Source organism: Sarcophilus harrisii, chromosome X (genome assembly GCF_902635505.1).
Source record: "Sarcophilus harrisii chromosome X, mSarHar1.11, whole genome shotgun sequence".
In the NCBI taxonomy this organism is placed as follows: domain Eukaryota; kingdom Metazoa; phylum Chordata; class Mammalia; order Dasyuromorphia; family Dasyuridae; genus Sarcophilus; species Sarcophilus harrisii.
In genome coordinates, this window is record NC_045432.1 from 8,331,563 (window position 1) to 8,349,049 (window position 17,487).

General features: G+C 35.6%; 1 pseudogene; it reads left to right on the top strand.

The window, feature by feature from the left end:
* Nucleotides 1-14,772: 14,772 nt before the first annotated feature.
* On the top strand, nt 14,773-16,766 carry LOC100924866 (annotated as a pseudogene).
* Nucleotides 16,767-17,487: the final 721 nt, after the last annotated feature.

Here is a 17,487-nt window from a genome sequence, read left to right on the forward strand (position 1 = left end):
GTGTAAGTCTCTCCAGGCCTTTCTGAAATCATCTTGTTGGCCATTTCTTACTGAACAATAATATTCCATAATATTCATATACCACAATTTATTCAGCCATTCTCCAATTGATGGGCATCCACTCAGTTTCCAGTTTTTAGCCACTACAAAGAGGGCTGCCACAAACATTCGTGCACATACAGGTTCCTTTCCCTTCTTTAAGATCTCTTTGGGATATAAGCCCAGTAGTAACACTGCTGGATCAAAGGATATGCACAGTTTGATAACTTTTGAGCATAGTTGTAAATTGCTCTCCAGAATGGTTGGATGTATTCACAGTTCCACCAACAATGTATTAGTGTCCCTGTTTTCCCACATCCCTTTCAACATTCTGCATTATCTTTCCCTGTCATTCTAGCCAGTCTGACAGGTGTGTAGTGGTATCTCAGAGTTGTCTTAATTTGCATTTCTCTGATTAATAATGACTTGGAGCATCTTTTCATATGGCTAGAAATAGTTTCAATTTCTTCATCTGAGAATTGTCTGTTCATATCCCTTGACCATTTATCAATTGGAGAATGGTTTGATTTTTTTATAAATTAGAGTCAATTCTCTATATATTTTGGAAATGAAGCCTTTATCAGAACCTTTGACTGTAAAAATATTTTCCCAGTTTATTGCTTTCCTTCTAATCTTGTCTGCATTAGTTTTGTTTGTGCAAAAACTTTTCAGTTTGGTATAGTCAAAATTTTCTATTTTGTCATCAGTAATGATCTCTAGTTCTCAATAGTGATTTAGAGCATTTTTTCATATGACTAGAAATGTATTTAATTTCTTCATTTGAAAATTATCTCTTCATATGCTTTGACCATTTACCAATTGGAGAATCATCTTTAATTTTTAAGATTTCTTATTTGCTGTTTAATTGGGGATTTTAAATTTGTTGTTTTTCTAGTTTTTTTTAAATTTACAAACAATTCATTGATCTGCTTTTTCTCTCTTTTATTGCTATAAGTATAAAGAGATATAAATTTTCCTCTGATTACTGCTTTTGCTGCATCTCATATTTTTTTGGGGGGAATTTAATCATTTTATTAACAAGACCAATAAGTTATTTAAAAGAATGGTCATTTGGCCATCTCTTTTAGACCAAAGACAAACACTTTATCAAGGGTTTCTTGGGATTTATGAGGGAAGACAATATTAAAGGAAAAAAATTGGAAAAATTGTCCCATATGTTTTGATAAACTATCTCATTATTATTCTCATTCTTTTTTTTTTTAACAAAATGACTAATTGTTTGTATGATTTTTTCTTTAACCCACTTATTCTTTAAAATTACATTATTTAGTCTTCAATTAGTCTGTAATCTGTGTTTCTATGGACTCTTATTAAGTATAATTTAATTACATTGTGTTCTGAAAAGAATGCGTTTATTATTTCTGTTTTTCTGTATTTAACTATAAAGTTTTTATGCTCCATTATAATTTCAATCTCTCTCTCTCTCTTTCATACATACACGCATACACATAACTCAACACACAAAATATTCTTCATTTCTTTGTGTTTTCTTCTTATTGTTTCGTTTAAACTCATCCAGGTGTAGCACTCAATCCTTAGAAATTACTTCTATATGTTAAACAAACTTGCAAATTTTAGTAACTCAATTTCATTCTTTAGGAACTAAATAATTAATATAAACTCTTTTCCCAGGACTGATGACGTTGTCCATACAGATGGTTTCAAGAAGCCTTGCAAGTTAAAGATGATTTTTCAAGGTCTTTTCTTTATGCTTTTTCCTCACACAGTAATTAGTCATTTTCCCCCCTTTTCCATAATTTTTCTCGTATTTATGTAGTCTCACCTTTCAGTAATAGACCAGACAGGCAGGATTTCCCCCAAGATATAGCAGCTCATCTGTCTGGGAAGACTTGGGGCTTGCTTTTCCTCTTCTCTTAATTCAGTTTCTTTTATTGTAGGGAGGAATCAGGACAGTTCTTAAAATTAAAATTGAACATCATTTATTACAAAAATGGACAAAAGCCTCATATGATTGACAATCAAGATTTTCAATTTCAAGACATCCACCAGTTTAAAAAGTTATTTTTAAATTTATCAGTAATTTTTGTTTGTAAGATTCCCTAAATATCTGAGTAAATGTTCCACTGAAACTCAATTACTTTTCAATTGTTTCCTGATTAACACAAACCTTTTCTCTTATTCTGATCCTGGAAAGGGTTAATAACATATGCAGGCAGTTTTTAAAGTTTCAGGTCTATTTTTTTCCATTGAAACTTCATTGGCACCACCTCAAAATCTCTCTCTAATAATCAGTGAGATGATCTTCATCTTCTAGCTATAAAACAAAGGAAAGGAGTGGGTGTGTGATAGAAGATGTTCTTAATTCCCTTAAATCAAATTCTAAAGAAATATTAATCCAATTACTTGCTAAAATTTATTCCAACATTTATAAAAACATTCAAACCACAATATAGGTCTGAGGAGAAAGACTCCCTCTCCTTTTATTTTCTTCTATGTCCTTCTACGCTCTAAAACCTAATCACAGTTGTGAAATATAAATGAAGAGAAAGAATATTTATGAAAACTTACAGAGTTCATATTAGTTAACAAGACTAAATACAGATTTGCTGACAACGTTTTTCATTGTAAATTCTGTACACAGATACATAAGGACATACACAGAAAAACACAAAGAAAACTACATCTGTGAGACAGTAGTTGAAATACTAAAAGTTACTTCTCTTTGCCTGCCTTAGTAGATGTTTCCAGAGGCCTTGCTGTCATACATACACATATAAATACATCCAGATGTAAAAATACTAAAATAGCACTGCCTTTTAAAAACTGCATGTTTTGTTTCTTTCATATTCTGATCTGACACTTCCTTTATCAATTATATTCCAAATAATCTTTACTTCACTGAGGAAGAGAGGGAGGGAGGAAAAGAGGAAGAGAGACAGACAGAGAGACAGAGAGACAGAAAGACAGAGATACAAAGAGATAGAGACAGAGAGACTGTTCTTTATCCTATCATATAGGAGTCATTTGTCATTTCATGGTCTCTTCTAACAGGACTGAAGGTTCTCATCTTTGCCTAGGCTATAAATCTTCCATTAAGCAACACAAAGAGCCAGCATATGGATTCTCTCCTGTTCCCCCTATCCCTCACCCCACCCCTCCAAGCTTATCAAGACACAAGGAAATGTGCATTTTACAGGCATCCCTGTATTAATGAGGCTTGGGCTACTCCCTCCTACATCCAGTTAGATGTGTGTGATCAAGCCAGATTCCTCTCTGGCAGACATACCACCTCCTCCTCAGGGATGAGGATGGCCAAGATTCCCTTTGTATAAGCCTCACTCCTCAAGCCCCTTTCTTTGTTATCCTGCTGACTATGCTAAATGTAAGGGGGCAGATCTGTTCTGCCCTAATTGTGACAATTTTAATATTTGTTATGAAATAGCAAAGGAAAAGGGGGCTCATAGCAGCTTGGTTATTAATATGTTTTTATTAAGGTTAATTAAGTTAATTGAAGGAATTTATTCACAAAGAGGCCAACTGTTCTGGATGGCATCAGGGCAAAATAACATTATGAATCCCTGCACCAATCCCAGGCCAGATGAGATATTATACAGAAACAAAACAAAAAAGGCATAGTGCCAGAATAGCCCAGGGTCACATGCAAGTTTTCCCATAGGATAGTTGTAATTTTTTTTTTTTTTGCTGTATATATTTACTCAAGTCAGTTTGCATTCTTTAGGAGACTTGAAATCACATTTCTACTCTAGCCTACCCCTGTACAGCTGGGAGGTTTTGGTACCTTAATATGTGGTCAATTTTTGTTTAGGTGACATGTACCACTGAGAAAAAAAGTATATTACTTTCTATTTTATTTCAATTTTCTCCAGAGGTCTATAATATCTAATTGTTCTAAAATTTTATTCATTTTTTCATTTTATTCTTATTTATTTTTTGGTTAGATTTATCTAGTTTCAAAAGGGCCTCACTAATATGGTTTTATTATCTGTTTTGTCCTATAACTTGTAAAGGGCTGAAACTATTGGGTTGATGCACTGAGGTCGGGACTGCTGAGCATTTGAGGCTAACTACTGATTGGACAATACTCTATGGGCACATGTTTGGAAAATGGTCCTTTCCACTATCCATGCTGGCTCAATGATTGGTGTATAGAGGATTGGAGGAGGGACTTGGGGGTGGAGTAAGACGAGGGAGAGACACATTCTTGACGGTGGACGAGAAGGAAGGCGGTCGCGGAGATTCTGCTTCCATCCTGTTCAATCCTGCATCTAAGACCGAGAATAAAGATGAAGGACTTTAGCTTATCCTGACTCCGGCCGATTCTGGGATGTCCTGGGTGCTAGCACGATCGTTACAATAACTCATTTAATTTTCTCTTTTAGCAGTTTGGATGCCATACCATTTGTGCATATATGTTTAATATTGATATTACTTGATTTTCTCTGGCACCTTTTAGCAAAATTCTTTGTTCCTGCTTATCTTTTTTATTAGGTCTATTTTTATTTTTGTTTATTTTCTAAAATCGTGATTGCCACACCTCTTTTTTTTTTAACTTCAGCTGAAGCATAATAAATTCTTCTCCAACCCTTTACCATTGCTGGGGTATATGTCTCTGATTCAATTTGTTTCTTGTAAACAAATATTGTAGCATTCTGGTTTTTAACCCACTCTGCTACCAGCTTCCTTTTTATGGATGAGTTCATCCCATTCAAATTCAGAGTTATGATCTCACATTGTTTTGCTTCTGACCATCACCTCTTCCAATCTTCTCTCTCCTTTATCAGTTTCTCTTTCCATATTTCTTTCCCCTCCTAATTCCTTGTTGGATAAAATAGATTTCTACACCCAAGTGAATGTATATGTTATTCCTTCTTTGAGACAATTTTGATGAGAGTAAGGTTCAAGCATTGCTCATCATCTCTCTTCTTTCCTTCTGCTGTAAAAGCTCTTTGTATCCTTTTTCTTACCCCTTAATTTTATGATTTTTAAATATCACCCAATCATAATGAACTCACATCCATGCCCTCTTTCTATTGTATACTCCTTGTAACTGTCCTAATAAAGACAAAGTTCTTAGAAGCCCCAGTTATCATTTTCCCATTTGGAAGTAAAAAGTTTAAACTTATTGAATCCCTTATGGATTTTCATTCCTGTTTACCTTTTGAGACTTGTGTCTGAACACCACATTTTCTATTCAACTCTGATCTTTTCATTAGGAATTCTTAAACGTCCTCAATTTCACTAAATATCCATTTTTTCCCCTTGAAGGATCATACTCAATCTTGCTGGATAGGTAATCCTTGGTTGTAATTCTAGCTATTTTGCCTTTTGGAATATCCTATTTCAAGCCTTGCAATCCTTTAATGTGGAAACTTCTAAATCTTTTGTGATCCTGACTGTGTATTCCAACTTCTCCATGGTGCTTGAATTGTTTCTTTCTGGCTGTTTGCAATATTTTCTCTTTGACCTGGGAGCTCTGGAATTTGGCCATAATATTCCTGAGAGTTTTCATTTGGGCATCTCTTTCAGGAATCATTCAGTAGTTTCTTTCCATTTTTATTTTACCCTTTGGCTCTAGAATATAAAGGTATTTTTCCTTGAAAATTTCTTAAAAGATGATGCTGAGGCTCCTTTTTAAAATTTTTGGCCTTCAGGTAGTCCAATAATTCTTAAATTATCTCTCCTGTACTTATTTTCTGGGTCAGCTGTTTGTTCAATGAAATATTTCACATTTTCCTCCATTTTTTCATTCTTTTGATTTTGTTTCATTGTTTCTTATTTTCACATAAAGTCATTAGCTCCTACTTACCCAATTCCATTTTTTGGGAAGAGGCAATTGGGGGTAAGTGACTTGTCAAGGGTCACACAGCAAGTATCAAATGTCTGAGGCCAGATTTGAACTCAGGTTCTCCTGACTTCACTAATTCCAATTTTTAACGAATTATTTTTTTAATGAGCTGTTGTACTTCCTTTTCCATTTGGATAATCCTATTTTTAAAATAGTTCTTTTGTTCAGTGAATGTTATATCTCCTTTTTCCTTTTGGCTAATTCTGCTTTTTAAGTGATTCTTTTCTTCAGTGGATTTTTGAACCTCTTTTAATATTTGACCTATTTGGATTTTATTTTGCAAGGCAATCAGAGTTAAATGATTTGCTCAAGTTCACACAACTAGTAAATGTAAAGTGTCTAAGGTTGGATTGAAACTTAGGTCTTCAGGGTTTTTGCTCTATCCACTGTGCCATCTACTTGCCTTTGGTCTCTTTCTTTTCTTAAAAAAATTTATTTAAAACAAATATAGAATATAAAAAGAAAAAATCATTGCTATGTGCACAGAACTTAAGAGAAGATTCAAAATATGAAACAAATTTCCATTTCAAGAAAGCCTATATAATAAATAACATGTTTAGAGCTATCCATCTTTGCTTCCTTTTAGGTTTTCTTTTCTTTTGTGCACTTTTTACTTCATTCTTTTTTCCCTTTTCCTTTTTTCCACTTCCTCCAAAAAGGCAACAATTAAGCACAGATATATATATATATATATATATATATATATATATATATATATATATTTGTGTGTGTGTGTTGATTACATAATGCAAATAAACACATACATTTAATTATGCACAACAATAATAACACATACATAGATTTCTATAATCAAAGACATATACGTATATATATATATATATATATACATTCATAGACATCTAATGTAAAACCATCATACATATCACACTTGTCTGTCTTATGTTTCCCTGAAGACATCATCCTTCAAAAGTTCAGATCTTTCCTTATTTTTCTGAATCTATGAAGTCATCATTTCCTATACCACAGTAATATTCCTAGCTTATAGTCTAAAACTATAATGATTGATATGGCTGACATATAATATAATTTCTCCATTTTCTCTTTTGATTTAATGTAAAGTCATATAATATATATAAAGTATATATGTATAATATATATATAAAACATATAACTATTTTAGCTTTAACTTAGTCCAAGATCAATGATTACTATTCCTGCTTTTTTTCTAATAAATTTTATTCCTAATTATCATTATTATTATGTTTGTATATATTTCTTATTCCCTATACTCCTTACTCCTCTGCTTGACTTCTAGTCACTACCTTGCCTTGCTGTTATTTAACCTACCCCTATTCTAAGGATCCCTCTCTTATCTTCTATTTCCACCCATTCCCTACCTCTTTATTCCATTCTCTTTAATCTATACACATTATCCTATTTCCATTAATCTACACATCCTTCTATGTGAAGATCGTGTATTTTAAGATCAGCACGAGACAGGAATTCAGGTTAGGGGAAAATCGTCAGTCTTTATTCTCAGTGAAGAAGGATCGGAGGTGGAAGAGCGGATACAATTGTGCAGCGGTCAAAAGCCCCTGACCAGCAGCCCCCCCTCAGGTTCGAACCCAGCCCAATCCCCCAGCTTTTTCCTCCCCCTCTCTGCCTCCACCCACCAAAAATCTCATTTCTTACAACACATCAGGACTTGAGGAGGTGGGCAGGGACCATTCATCAATCATGTATATTAATAGAGTATAGCCCAATTACTATCTAGCCTCATGTACTTGGGACCTCAGTGCATCAGCTCAAACCTCAGCCCATTACACTTCTATACCCCAGTCCTTATCTTATATACTCCTGCTCCTATTTCTTTATAAAATCTTAAGACATATGGTTTACATTTCCACATATAAAAGATAAACAGTTTGTCCTATTCAGTCCTTGTAATTAATCTTTGATATTTAACTTGTATTTCTCTTTGATCTTATATGTCAATATTAAGAAATTAAGTTCAGGTTTTTTATGCAACAAATTTCTGAAAGTCTGTCAATTCCTTGAACGTTATTTATTCTTTGGTCAAGATTATGCTTAACTTTGCTGAGTATGATATTTTCAGCCACAGCACCAGTTCTTTTGCTCTTTGATATGTGGTGTTCCAAGACCTATGTTTTTTTTTTTTCATGTAGCTGCTACTATGTATTGAATGATTCTAATTGTGATTCCTTCATATTTAAGGTTTTTTTTCCTCGTTCATAATATTTTCTTCTTGATGTGGGGGTTTTAGAATTTGGCTATGATGTTCCTGTAGATTTTTCTTATAGGATTTCTTTCAGATGATGATTGGTGGATTTTTTCATTTTTACTGTCCCCTCTTGTTCTTATCACTTCAGGACAATTAAAAATATATTTCTTGTATTATTGTATCAAGATTCTTTTTTGCTCATAGCTTTCATGTAATTCAATTATTTTTTCTTGGTCTCATAACTTTGCTGGCTTCTCCTAGTCCAATTCTACCTTTCTTTTCTTTCTTTTTTTTTTTTAATTATAGCTTTTTATTTACAGGTTATATGCATGGGTAATTTTACAGCATTGACAATTGCCAAACCTTTTGTTCCAATTTTTCCCCTCCTTCCCCCACCCCTCCCCTAGATGGCAGGATGACCAGTACATGTTAAATATGTTAAAGTATAAATTAAATACAAAATAAGTATACATGTCCAAACTGTTATTTTGCTGTACAAAAAGAATCGGACTCTGAAATATTGTACAATTAGCCTGTGCAGGAAATTAAAAAAAATATGCAGGCAGGCAAAAATATAGGGATTGGGAATTCAATGTAATGGTTCTTAGTCATCTCCCAGAGTTCTTTCACTGGGTGTAGCCGGGTTAGGGTTCATTACTGCTCCCTTGGAACTGATTTGGTTCATCTCATTGCTGAAGATGGCCAGGTCCATCAGATCCAATTCTACTTTTCAAGGAGTTATTTTCTTATTTAAGATTTTGAATCTCTTTTTCTAGTGGGTTGATTTTATTTTTATAATCTTTTTGTTTTTCCTGGATTGCTCTTTCCATTAATTTTCCCCTTCAACCTCTCTCATTTGATTTTTAAAGATTTTTGAATTCTATGAACTCTTTTTGGACAGATGATCTTTTTTAAAATAGCATTTTATTTTCCCAAATACATGCAAAGATAGTTTTCAGCATTCATTTTTGTAAGGTTTTATGTTCTTAATTTTTCTCCCTGTCTCCCTTATCTCTCCTCATCCCAAGACTGCAAACAATCTGATATGCTATATATATATACAATAGTTTTAAATATATTTCCATATTTGTCAAGAATATTTGTCTACATTTGTAAAAGAAAAATCAGACCAGAGGGGACAAAAAAACCACCAGAAAGAAAACGAGCTTCAATCCATATTCAGTCTCCACAGTTCTCTCTCTGCCTGTGGTGGACAGTTTCCATTCCAAGTCCATTGGACTTGTCTTGCATCACTGCATTGTTGAGAAGAGCCAAGTCTATCACAATTGACTATCACATAATTTTCTTGTTATGGTGTACAATGTTTTCCTGGCTCAGCTCATTTAACTTAGTATCAGTTCATGTAAGTCTCTTCATGCTTTTCTGAAATCAGCTTCCTTATTATTTCTTATAGAATCATAATATTCCATTGTATTTATATACCATACTTCATTCAGCCACTCCCCAACTGATGGCCATCCACTCAACTTCCTTTTCCTTTCCTCTACAAAAAGAGATGCTATAAACATTTTTTGCATATATAGATCTTTTCCCCTTTTTTTACTTCTTTGGGATACAGACCCAGTAGTGAGATTGCTGGATCAAAGGGTATGTATACACAGTTTTATAGCCTTTTCAGCATAGTTCCAGATTGCTTTCCAGAATCATTAGATCATTTCACAACTCCACCAACAATGTATTAGCATTCCAGTTTTCCCACATTTTGTCCAACATTTGTCATTATCTTTTCATGTCATCTTAACCAATCTGGTACCTTGGAGTTGTTTTAATTTGTATTTCTCTGATCAATAGTGATTTAGAGTACTTTTCTATATAAGAAATGTCTTTAATTTCTTTATCTGAAAATTGTTCATATCCTTTGACCATTTATCAATTGTGGAATGCCTTTATTCTTATAAATTTGACTTAGTTCTCTATAGTTTTAGAAATGAAACTTTTTCTCTTTTCAACAATAAGGTGATTCAGGCCAATTCCAATAAATGGATGATAAAGAAAGCCATCTGCATCATGAGAGAGGGCTATGGGGATCTTCTTGTGCATCCCAACATAGTATTTTCACCTTTACTTTGGATGTTCTTATTTACTTGTTCATTTTTTTCTTCCTTTTTGATCTGATTTTTCTTGTGCAATATGATAAATAAAGAATTATATGTTTAATATATATTACCATATATGTATAATAAATATATAATAAACATATGTTTTAGAAGAATTGCACATGTTTAACTTATATTGCATTACTTACTGTCTAGGGGAGGGGGGAGGTGGAAAGGGAGGAAGAAAAATTTGGAACACAAAGTTTTGCAAAAGTGAATGTTGAAAACTATCTTTGCAGGTATTTTTTTAAATTTTATTTTTATTATAGCTTTTTATATACAAAACATATGCATGGATAATTTTTCAACATTGACCCTTGCAAAATCTTCTATTCCAACTTTTCCCCTCCTTCCCCCCACCCCTCCCTAGATGGCAGGTAGTCCCATACATGTTAAATGTGTCAAAGTATATGTTAAATACAATATATTTATACAGTTATCTTGTTGCACAAGAAAGATCGGATTTGGAAAGAAGATAACAATAATCTGAGAAGAAAAAAACAAAAATGCAAGCAAACATTAACAGAAAGAGTGGAAATGTTATGTTGTGGTCCATACTCATTTCCCAGTGTTCTTTTTCTGGGTGTACCTGGTTCTGTTCGTTACAGATCAATTGGAACTGATTTGGATCCTCTCATTGTTGAAGAGAGCCACATCCATCAGAATTGATCCATATGTAGTATTTTTGTTGAAGTGTATAATGATCTTGATCTCCTGGTTCTCCTCATTTCACTTAGCATCAATTCATGTATGTCTCTCCAAGACTCTGTATTCATCCTGCTGGTCCCGATTTCTTATAGAACAATAATATTCCATAACATTCATATGCCGCAATTTATTCAGCTATTCTCCAATTGATGGGCATCCATTCAATTTCCAGTTTCTAGCCACTACAAAAAGAGCTGCCACAAACATTTTTGCACATACAGGTCCTTTTTCCTTCTTTAATATCTCTTTGGGATATAAGCCCAGTAGTAAAACTGCTGGATCAAAGGGTATGCACAGTTTGATAACTTTTTGAGTATAGTTCCAAATTGCTCTCCAGAATGGTTGGATCTGTTCACAACTCCACCAACAATCTTTGCAGGTATTTTGAAAAATAAAAAAAGTGTTATTAAAAAACAAAAAAATGAAGCTTTTATCAGAAAGACAAGCTGTAAAAATTATTTCTCAGCTTTCTTTTCCCTTGTAATCTTGGCTTCATTGGTTTTGTTTGCGTAACCCCTTTTTAATTTAATGTAATCAAAATTATCCATTTTACATTTGGTAATATTCTCTAGGTCTTGTTTGAGCATAAATTCCTTCCTGCTCCAGAGACCCAACAAATAGACTGTCTCTTGCTCTACTAATTTGCTGATAGTATTGCCATTTATGTCTAAATCATTAACCCATTTCAACCTTATCTTGGGATAGGGTGTTAGATTTTGGTGAATGCCTAGTTTCTCCCATGCTATTTTCCAATTTTTTCCAGAAATTTTTGTCAACGAGTGAGTTCTTATCCCAGAGGCTGGAATCTTTGGGTTTTTTCAAACTATACAATACTATGGTTATTGACTATTTCATCTTGTGAACCTAACCTTCTTTTACTACTCTGCTTCTTAGCCAGTACCAAGTGATTTTAATGACCGCTGCTTTATTAGATATAGTTTTAGGTCCGGTACAACAAGGCCTCCTTTATTTGGAGTTTTTCATTTATTCCCTTGAAATTCTTGATCTTTTGTTCTTCTAGATGAATTTTGTTATTTTTTCTAGCTATGTAAAGTAATTTCCTGGCAGTTTGATTGGTATGGCACTGAATAAGTAGATTTATTTAGGTAGAATTGCCATTTTTTCCTTATATTAGCTTAGCCTACCCATGAGCACTTCATATTCTTTCAATTGTTTGGATCTAACTTTATTTAAATGTTTTGTAATCCTGTTCATAAAGTTCCTGGCTTTGTCTTGGCATGTAGACTCCTTCCCAAATATATTATCTACAGTTATGTTAAATGGAATTTCTCTTTCTATTTCTTGCTTCTGGACTTTGTTGGTAACATATGGAAATACTGATGATTTATGTGGATTTATTTTATATCTGGTAAGGCTATTCTATCGGCCCACCTGTCAATGAGCATGACTAGACCAGTTCAACTGCCTTTGGGCTCCAACCTGGATCACACAGAGACAGGGAGTGCAACCATTCTGTCTTTATTCAGTCATCCTCTCAGTGGGGGTAGCAGGAAGCAAGAGAACAGGAGTGCAAGAGAGTACGTTCTCCTCAAGGCTGTCTATTTATGCTGCCTCTCTTCCGGGATTGCCCATGCCCAGCCCACTCAGAACTGCCCAGGCAGAGCCCCCAGAAGGAAAGATTCTAGAGTTAGTGCTGTGTCCCAGGAGGAGCTCTAGCAAGAGGACACACCCTTCCCCATCTCAAGAAACCTATTAGCAGTTTCTTTAACTCCTGCCAGACACAACCTCCTGCCTCAGAGGTCAAGCCCCTTTTTAGCTCCTGGGCCCGCCCTACCAGCTGACGAGTGTACAGGCTCCATGGCATATCTCAAAGAGAGAGCAGTGCTTTATTGCCCCTAACAGTTGCTAATTGTTTCTAGTAGTTTTTAGTTGATTCTCTAGTATTCTCAGTAGAGCATCATATCATCTGCAAAGAGTGATAATTTTGTTTCCTCTTTACTTACTCGAATCCCTTCTATTTCTTGTTTTATTGCTAAAGCTAACATTTTTAGTACAAGGTTGAATAATAATGGTGATAATGGGCAACCCATTTTACCCCAATGTTATTGGGAATGCTTCTAGCTTATCCCCATTACATATGATGCTTGCTGATGGTTTTAGATTGATGGCTCTTATCATTTTAAGGAAAACTCCATTTATTCCTATGCTCTCTAGTATTTTTATTAGGAATGGAAGTTGTATTTTCTCAAATGTATTTTTCTATTGAGATAATCATCTGATTTTTGTTAGTTTGGTTACTGATATGGTCATTTATCTTGATAGTTTTCCTGATATTGAACCAGCCCTGCATTTCTTGTATAGATCCCACATGGCCAAAGTGTATTATCCTGGGGATAAGTTGCTATAACCCTTTTTGTTAATATTTTATTTAGGTTTTTGCACCAATATCATTAGTGAAATATATAAATTTCTTTCTGTTTTTGCCCTTCCTATTTTAGATATTAGCACTATATCTGTGTCATAGAAGAAATTTGGCAATACTGCTTCTTAACTTATTTTTCCAAATAGTTTATGTACTATTGGAATTAATTATTCTTCACATGTTTGGTATAATTCAACTGTAAATCCATATGGTCCTGGAGATTTTTTTCTTAAGGATTTCATTGATGGTTTGTTCAATTTCTTTTTCTAAATTGGGATTATTTAAGTATTTTATTTACTCCTCTATTAAACGGGGCAATCTTTATTTTTGTAAATATTCATTTCACTTAGATTATAAGATTTATTAGCATACAGCTGGGCAAAATAACTCCCAATTATAGCTTTAATTTCCTTTTCATTGGTGGTAATTTTACCTTTTTCACTTATGATACTGGTAATTAGTTTTCTTTTTTTTCTAATCAAATTAACCAGCGGTTTATCATTTTTTTTTTCATAAAACCAACTCTGAGTTTTACTTATTAGTTCAATAGTTTTCTTACTTTCAATTTTATTAATCTCTTTTTTGATTTTCAGAATTTCTAATTTGGTATTTAATTGAGGGTTTTTAATTTGTTCATCCCATTCACATTCACAGTTAAGATTATTAACTCTTTTCTGTCATTCTATTTCTTCCAAGTTATACTATTCTCTCTCCTTTCAACCTTTCTCTCCTCACCACTGTTTTATTTCTGATCCCCACCTCCCTCAATTTGCCCTTCCCTTTATCAACCCCTCTTTCTTATCCATTTCCCTTTCTACTTCTGTCCTACTTTTTATTATTAGACTCATCCTTTCCTTTCTTTCCCCCCTACTACCCCTCCTACTTTGTTATAAGGGGAGACAGATTTCTTTACCAAACTAATTATCTTTGAGCCAAATCTGATGAGACTGAGGTTCAAACAATGCTTATCCCCTCCCTCCCTTCTTTCCCTACATTGTAATAGATGTGATGTAATTTACCCCATTTTGCCTCCTCTTTTCTATTCTCCCAGAAGAATTCTTCTTCCATCCCTTAATTTCTTTCTTATGTCATCACATTAAAATCAACTTATACCCACACTCTCTGTGAATGTGTATTCCTTCGAAGTGCCCTGACAAAAATACCAGAGTTACAAGTATTATTAGGGGTGTAAACATTCTAACTTTTAAAAACATATTTTTTTCCTTTTCTGTTTACCTTTTTGTACTTTTCTTGAGTCTTGTATTTGAAGATCAAATTTTCTGTTCAGTTCTGCTCTTTTAATCAGAAATGATTGAAAGAGCAGCAGAGACCTGGGTGTGACAGCAGGGGCCAAGTTGTGGGCCTCAGCAGTTGCGTGTGTGTGTATGTGTGTGTGTGTGTATAACCAGAGACCCTACCTTTTGCTTCCTGTATTGGAGAAAGGTGAGCCCATTAATGAAAATGCTTCCCCCAATCTGATATTGTCAAAGTGACAATTGAATGGCCAAGTGCTAATGCTCAGCTGCTGGAAATGGATCAGAAACAGCCCCTGGCATTCATTATCAAAAAGTTTGGGATAGGTGGTGGCTACCAAACTCTGAATACTACACACTTCATTATGCAGATGGTCCCCAGCTATACATCATTGAGCATACTCACAGTGACATAAAAAAATGGGATGAACTTGCAGCTGGCTATCTCACCGTCTCAGGCTACATGCCAGCTTGTGGAGAAGACACAGTCATCTAACATGGAGATTTGACTGGATGCTATGAAGGAATTGGCCAAACTTTCTGCTGATGTGACCTTTGCCACTGAGTTTACCAACATGGAGGGAATCATGGTATTAACAAGGTTGGTAGAGAGTGGCACCAAACTTTTGTCCCATTACAGTGAGATGCTGGCATTCACTTTGGCTGCCTTCCTGGAACTCATGAACCATGGTTTTGTTTCCTGGGACATGGTTTTGATCTGCTTCATTAAGCAGATTTCTTGGTATGAGAACCAGCTTATCGTGAATGTGTCCATCCTGCAATGGTTACTAGCTATCCTGGAGAGCGTGGTCCTGAACAGTCAGAGCCTGAACCAGAAGATACCTGAGGAGATCACTGTGGGCCAGTTCATCTCCCACCTCCAGGTCTCTAATCAAGACATCCAAACTTTTGCCATTGGGTTGATTAATGCACTTTTACTGAAGGCACCTGAGGACAAGACAGGATATGGCCAATGCATTGCACAGAAGCATATTCGGAACCTTATCTTGAATCATGTTATTTGGGGTAACCACTCAATCAAGGTGGAGATGGCTCATCAGCTGTATGTACTTCAAGTCCTGACCTTTAACATTCTGGAAAAGAGGATGAAAAGAGGATGATGACCACGATGAACCCTAATGATCAGGCACAGATATATATTTGAATTAAGGACAATTGCATTTAATGCAGAAACTAACCCTACAAACATCACTGTCAGTGGGACAGAGAAATGAAAAGCCATGTACACCAAGGACTACAAGATTCTGGGATTCACTAACCACATTAACCCAGCAATGGATTTTGCCCAGACTCCTTCAGGGATGCTGGCTCTGGATAACATGCTCTACTTGGCCAAAGTCATGAGAATATCTATATCCAGATTATCTTGGAGAATAGCAGTTGGGAGGAGAAGCATGAATGTCCCTTTGGTTGAAGTACCATTGAATGCACCAAAATGCTGTGTGAGATCCTGTAAGTTAGAGAGCTGGCAAATGAAGGATGCAATGACTACCATTTGATGCTCTTCACTCATAACTGAGCATTTGAAGAGCTTTTTGGACTCCAAATCCAGCTGCTGAATAAGATTTGGAAGGGGATGAGGGCAACAGATTTCAACAAGTTATGCCAATGGTATGAGAGCAGATTATGTGGAATTTGCCATTTAAATCCAAGTCTTTAGATCAATTCAAGAGCAAACTTAGAAGCTTGAGCTACTTGGAGATTCTGAGATTGTGCCAGTCTGACAGGATGAGTCAGGGTGACTTCCAGTCCCCACTGATTGTGGAGTAAAGGGAGAAGATTCAGCCAAAAAGCCCGGACCGTATTAAGCAGTAGTGGTTGAATTGGCTTTATGAAGGGAGTAGCTTCTGGAAAATTGGGAATTGGCAGCAGCAAGAACAGTTCTCATCCCACTGCTTGGCCCTGAACCACAAGGTTTTTCACTCTGGAGATCTGGGTAACAACTCTCAGGGGTAAGTGACCTTCAAATTCCTGCAGGGAAAAAATTCCTGTTGCAGACATTAAAGCCATTGTCATGGAGAAAGTCTGGCCTCATATGAAAGAGAAAAGTTCTCTCAAGCAGAACAAGGAAATTGGAATTGGCCTCCTCCATTCTCTATGATCCTGATGAGACCTGCTTGACCTGGAGAACATCCACATCCCTGAGGCCCCTCCGCCTATCCCCAAGAAGCCCGGCAGCTATGACTATGACTGAGTCTGTACCAAAAAGGGGAAGATTGGGTCCAGGAGAGAGAGCCTTAGATTTTGAGGCCTTGTCCTTTGCTTGTATAGAATCCATGCTGAGTGTAGTGACCAGGCCAATGCCACTTATTGCTCAACTCCATGTCTTAGCCCCAAAAGCTTCCTGTTGATTTCGGTTAGCTAAAAGTAGGGAAATTGGGCTTCTGTGCTGTACCTTCTTTCTGCTGTGGATCAGACTCGGGGCCTGGAAAAGGAACACTATGCAAAGACTGGACCATTAAGGAGTAGACAGTGTCTCTTCTGCTCTCCAAACAGGGTAGTTCTGAGCTGACTGGAACAATGCACACGCTTTCCACTAAAGTGGCTGGCCCTTGTATGAACTTGGAGGCAGCAGAGTTCCTCTGTGGTGGGGATTGGAGGGGGCAGAGAACTTGAGGAAGGACAGCCCAAAGGTGGCAGCACCACGCATTGTATATATATAGAGTGCAGCTCTGAAGTTGACCTCCTCTGTTGTTGAGGACTCTTTTTGTGCCCATCTCCCTACATGGTACCAAGATATTGTTTCTGTTCTCATGGAAGTCTAATGTTTCTCTAAATTCTAAAACTGTTGTATCTCTCTGTACCCTGCAGTTAGCAGGGCAGCAAGGGATTTTTACCAAGCAGCACCTCATCTGGGTTCTTTGCAGTTGCAAAGCCATATGGCTGCTTTCTCCCTTCTCTATCAGAAGTAGCTT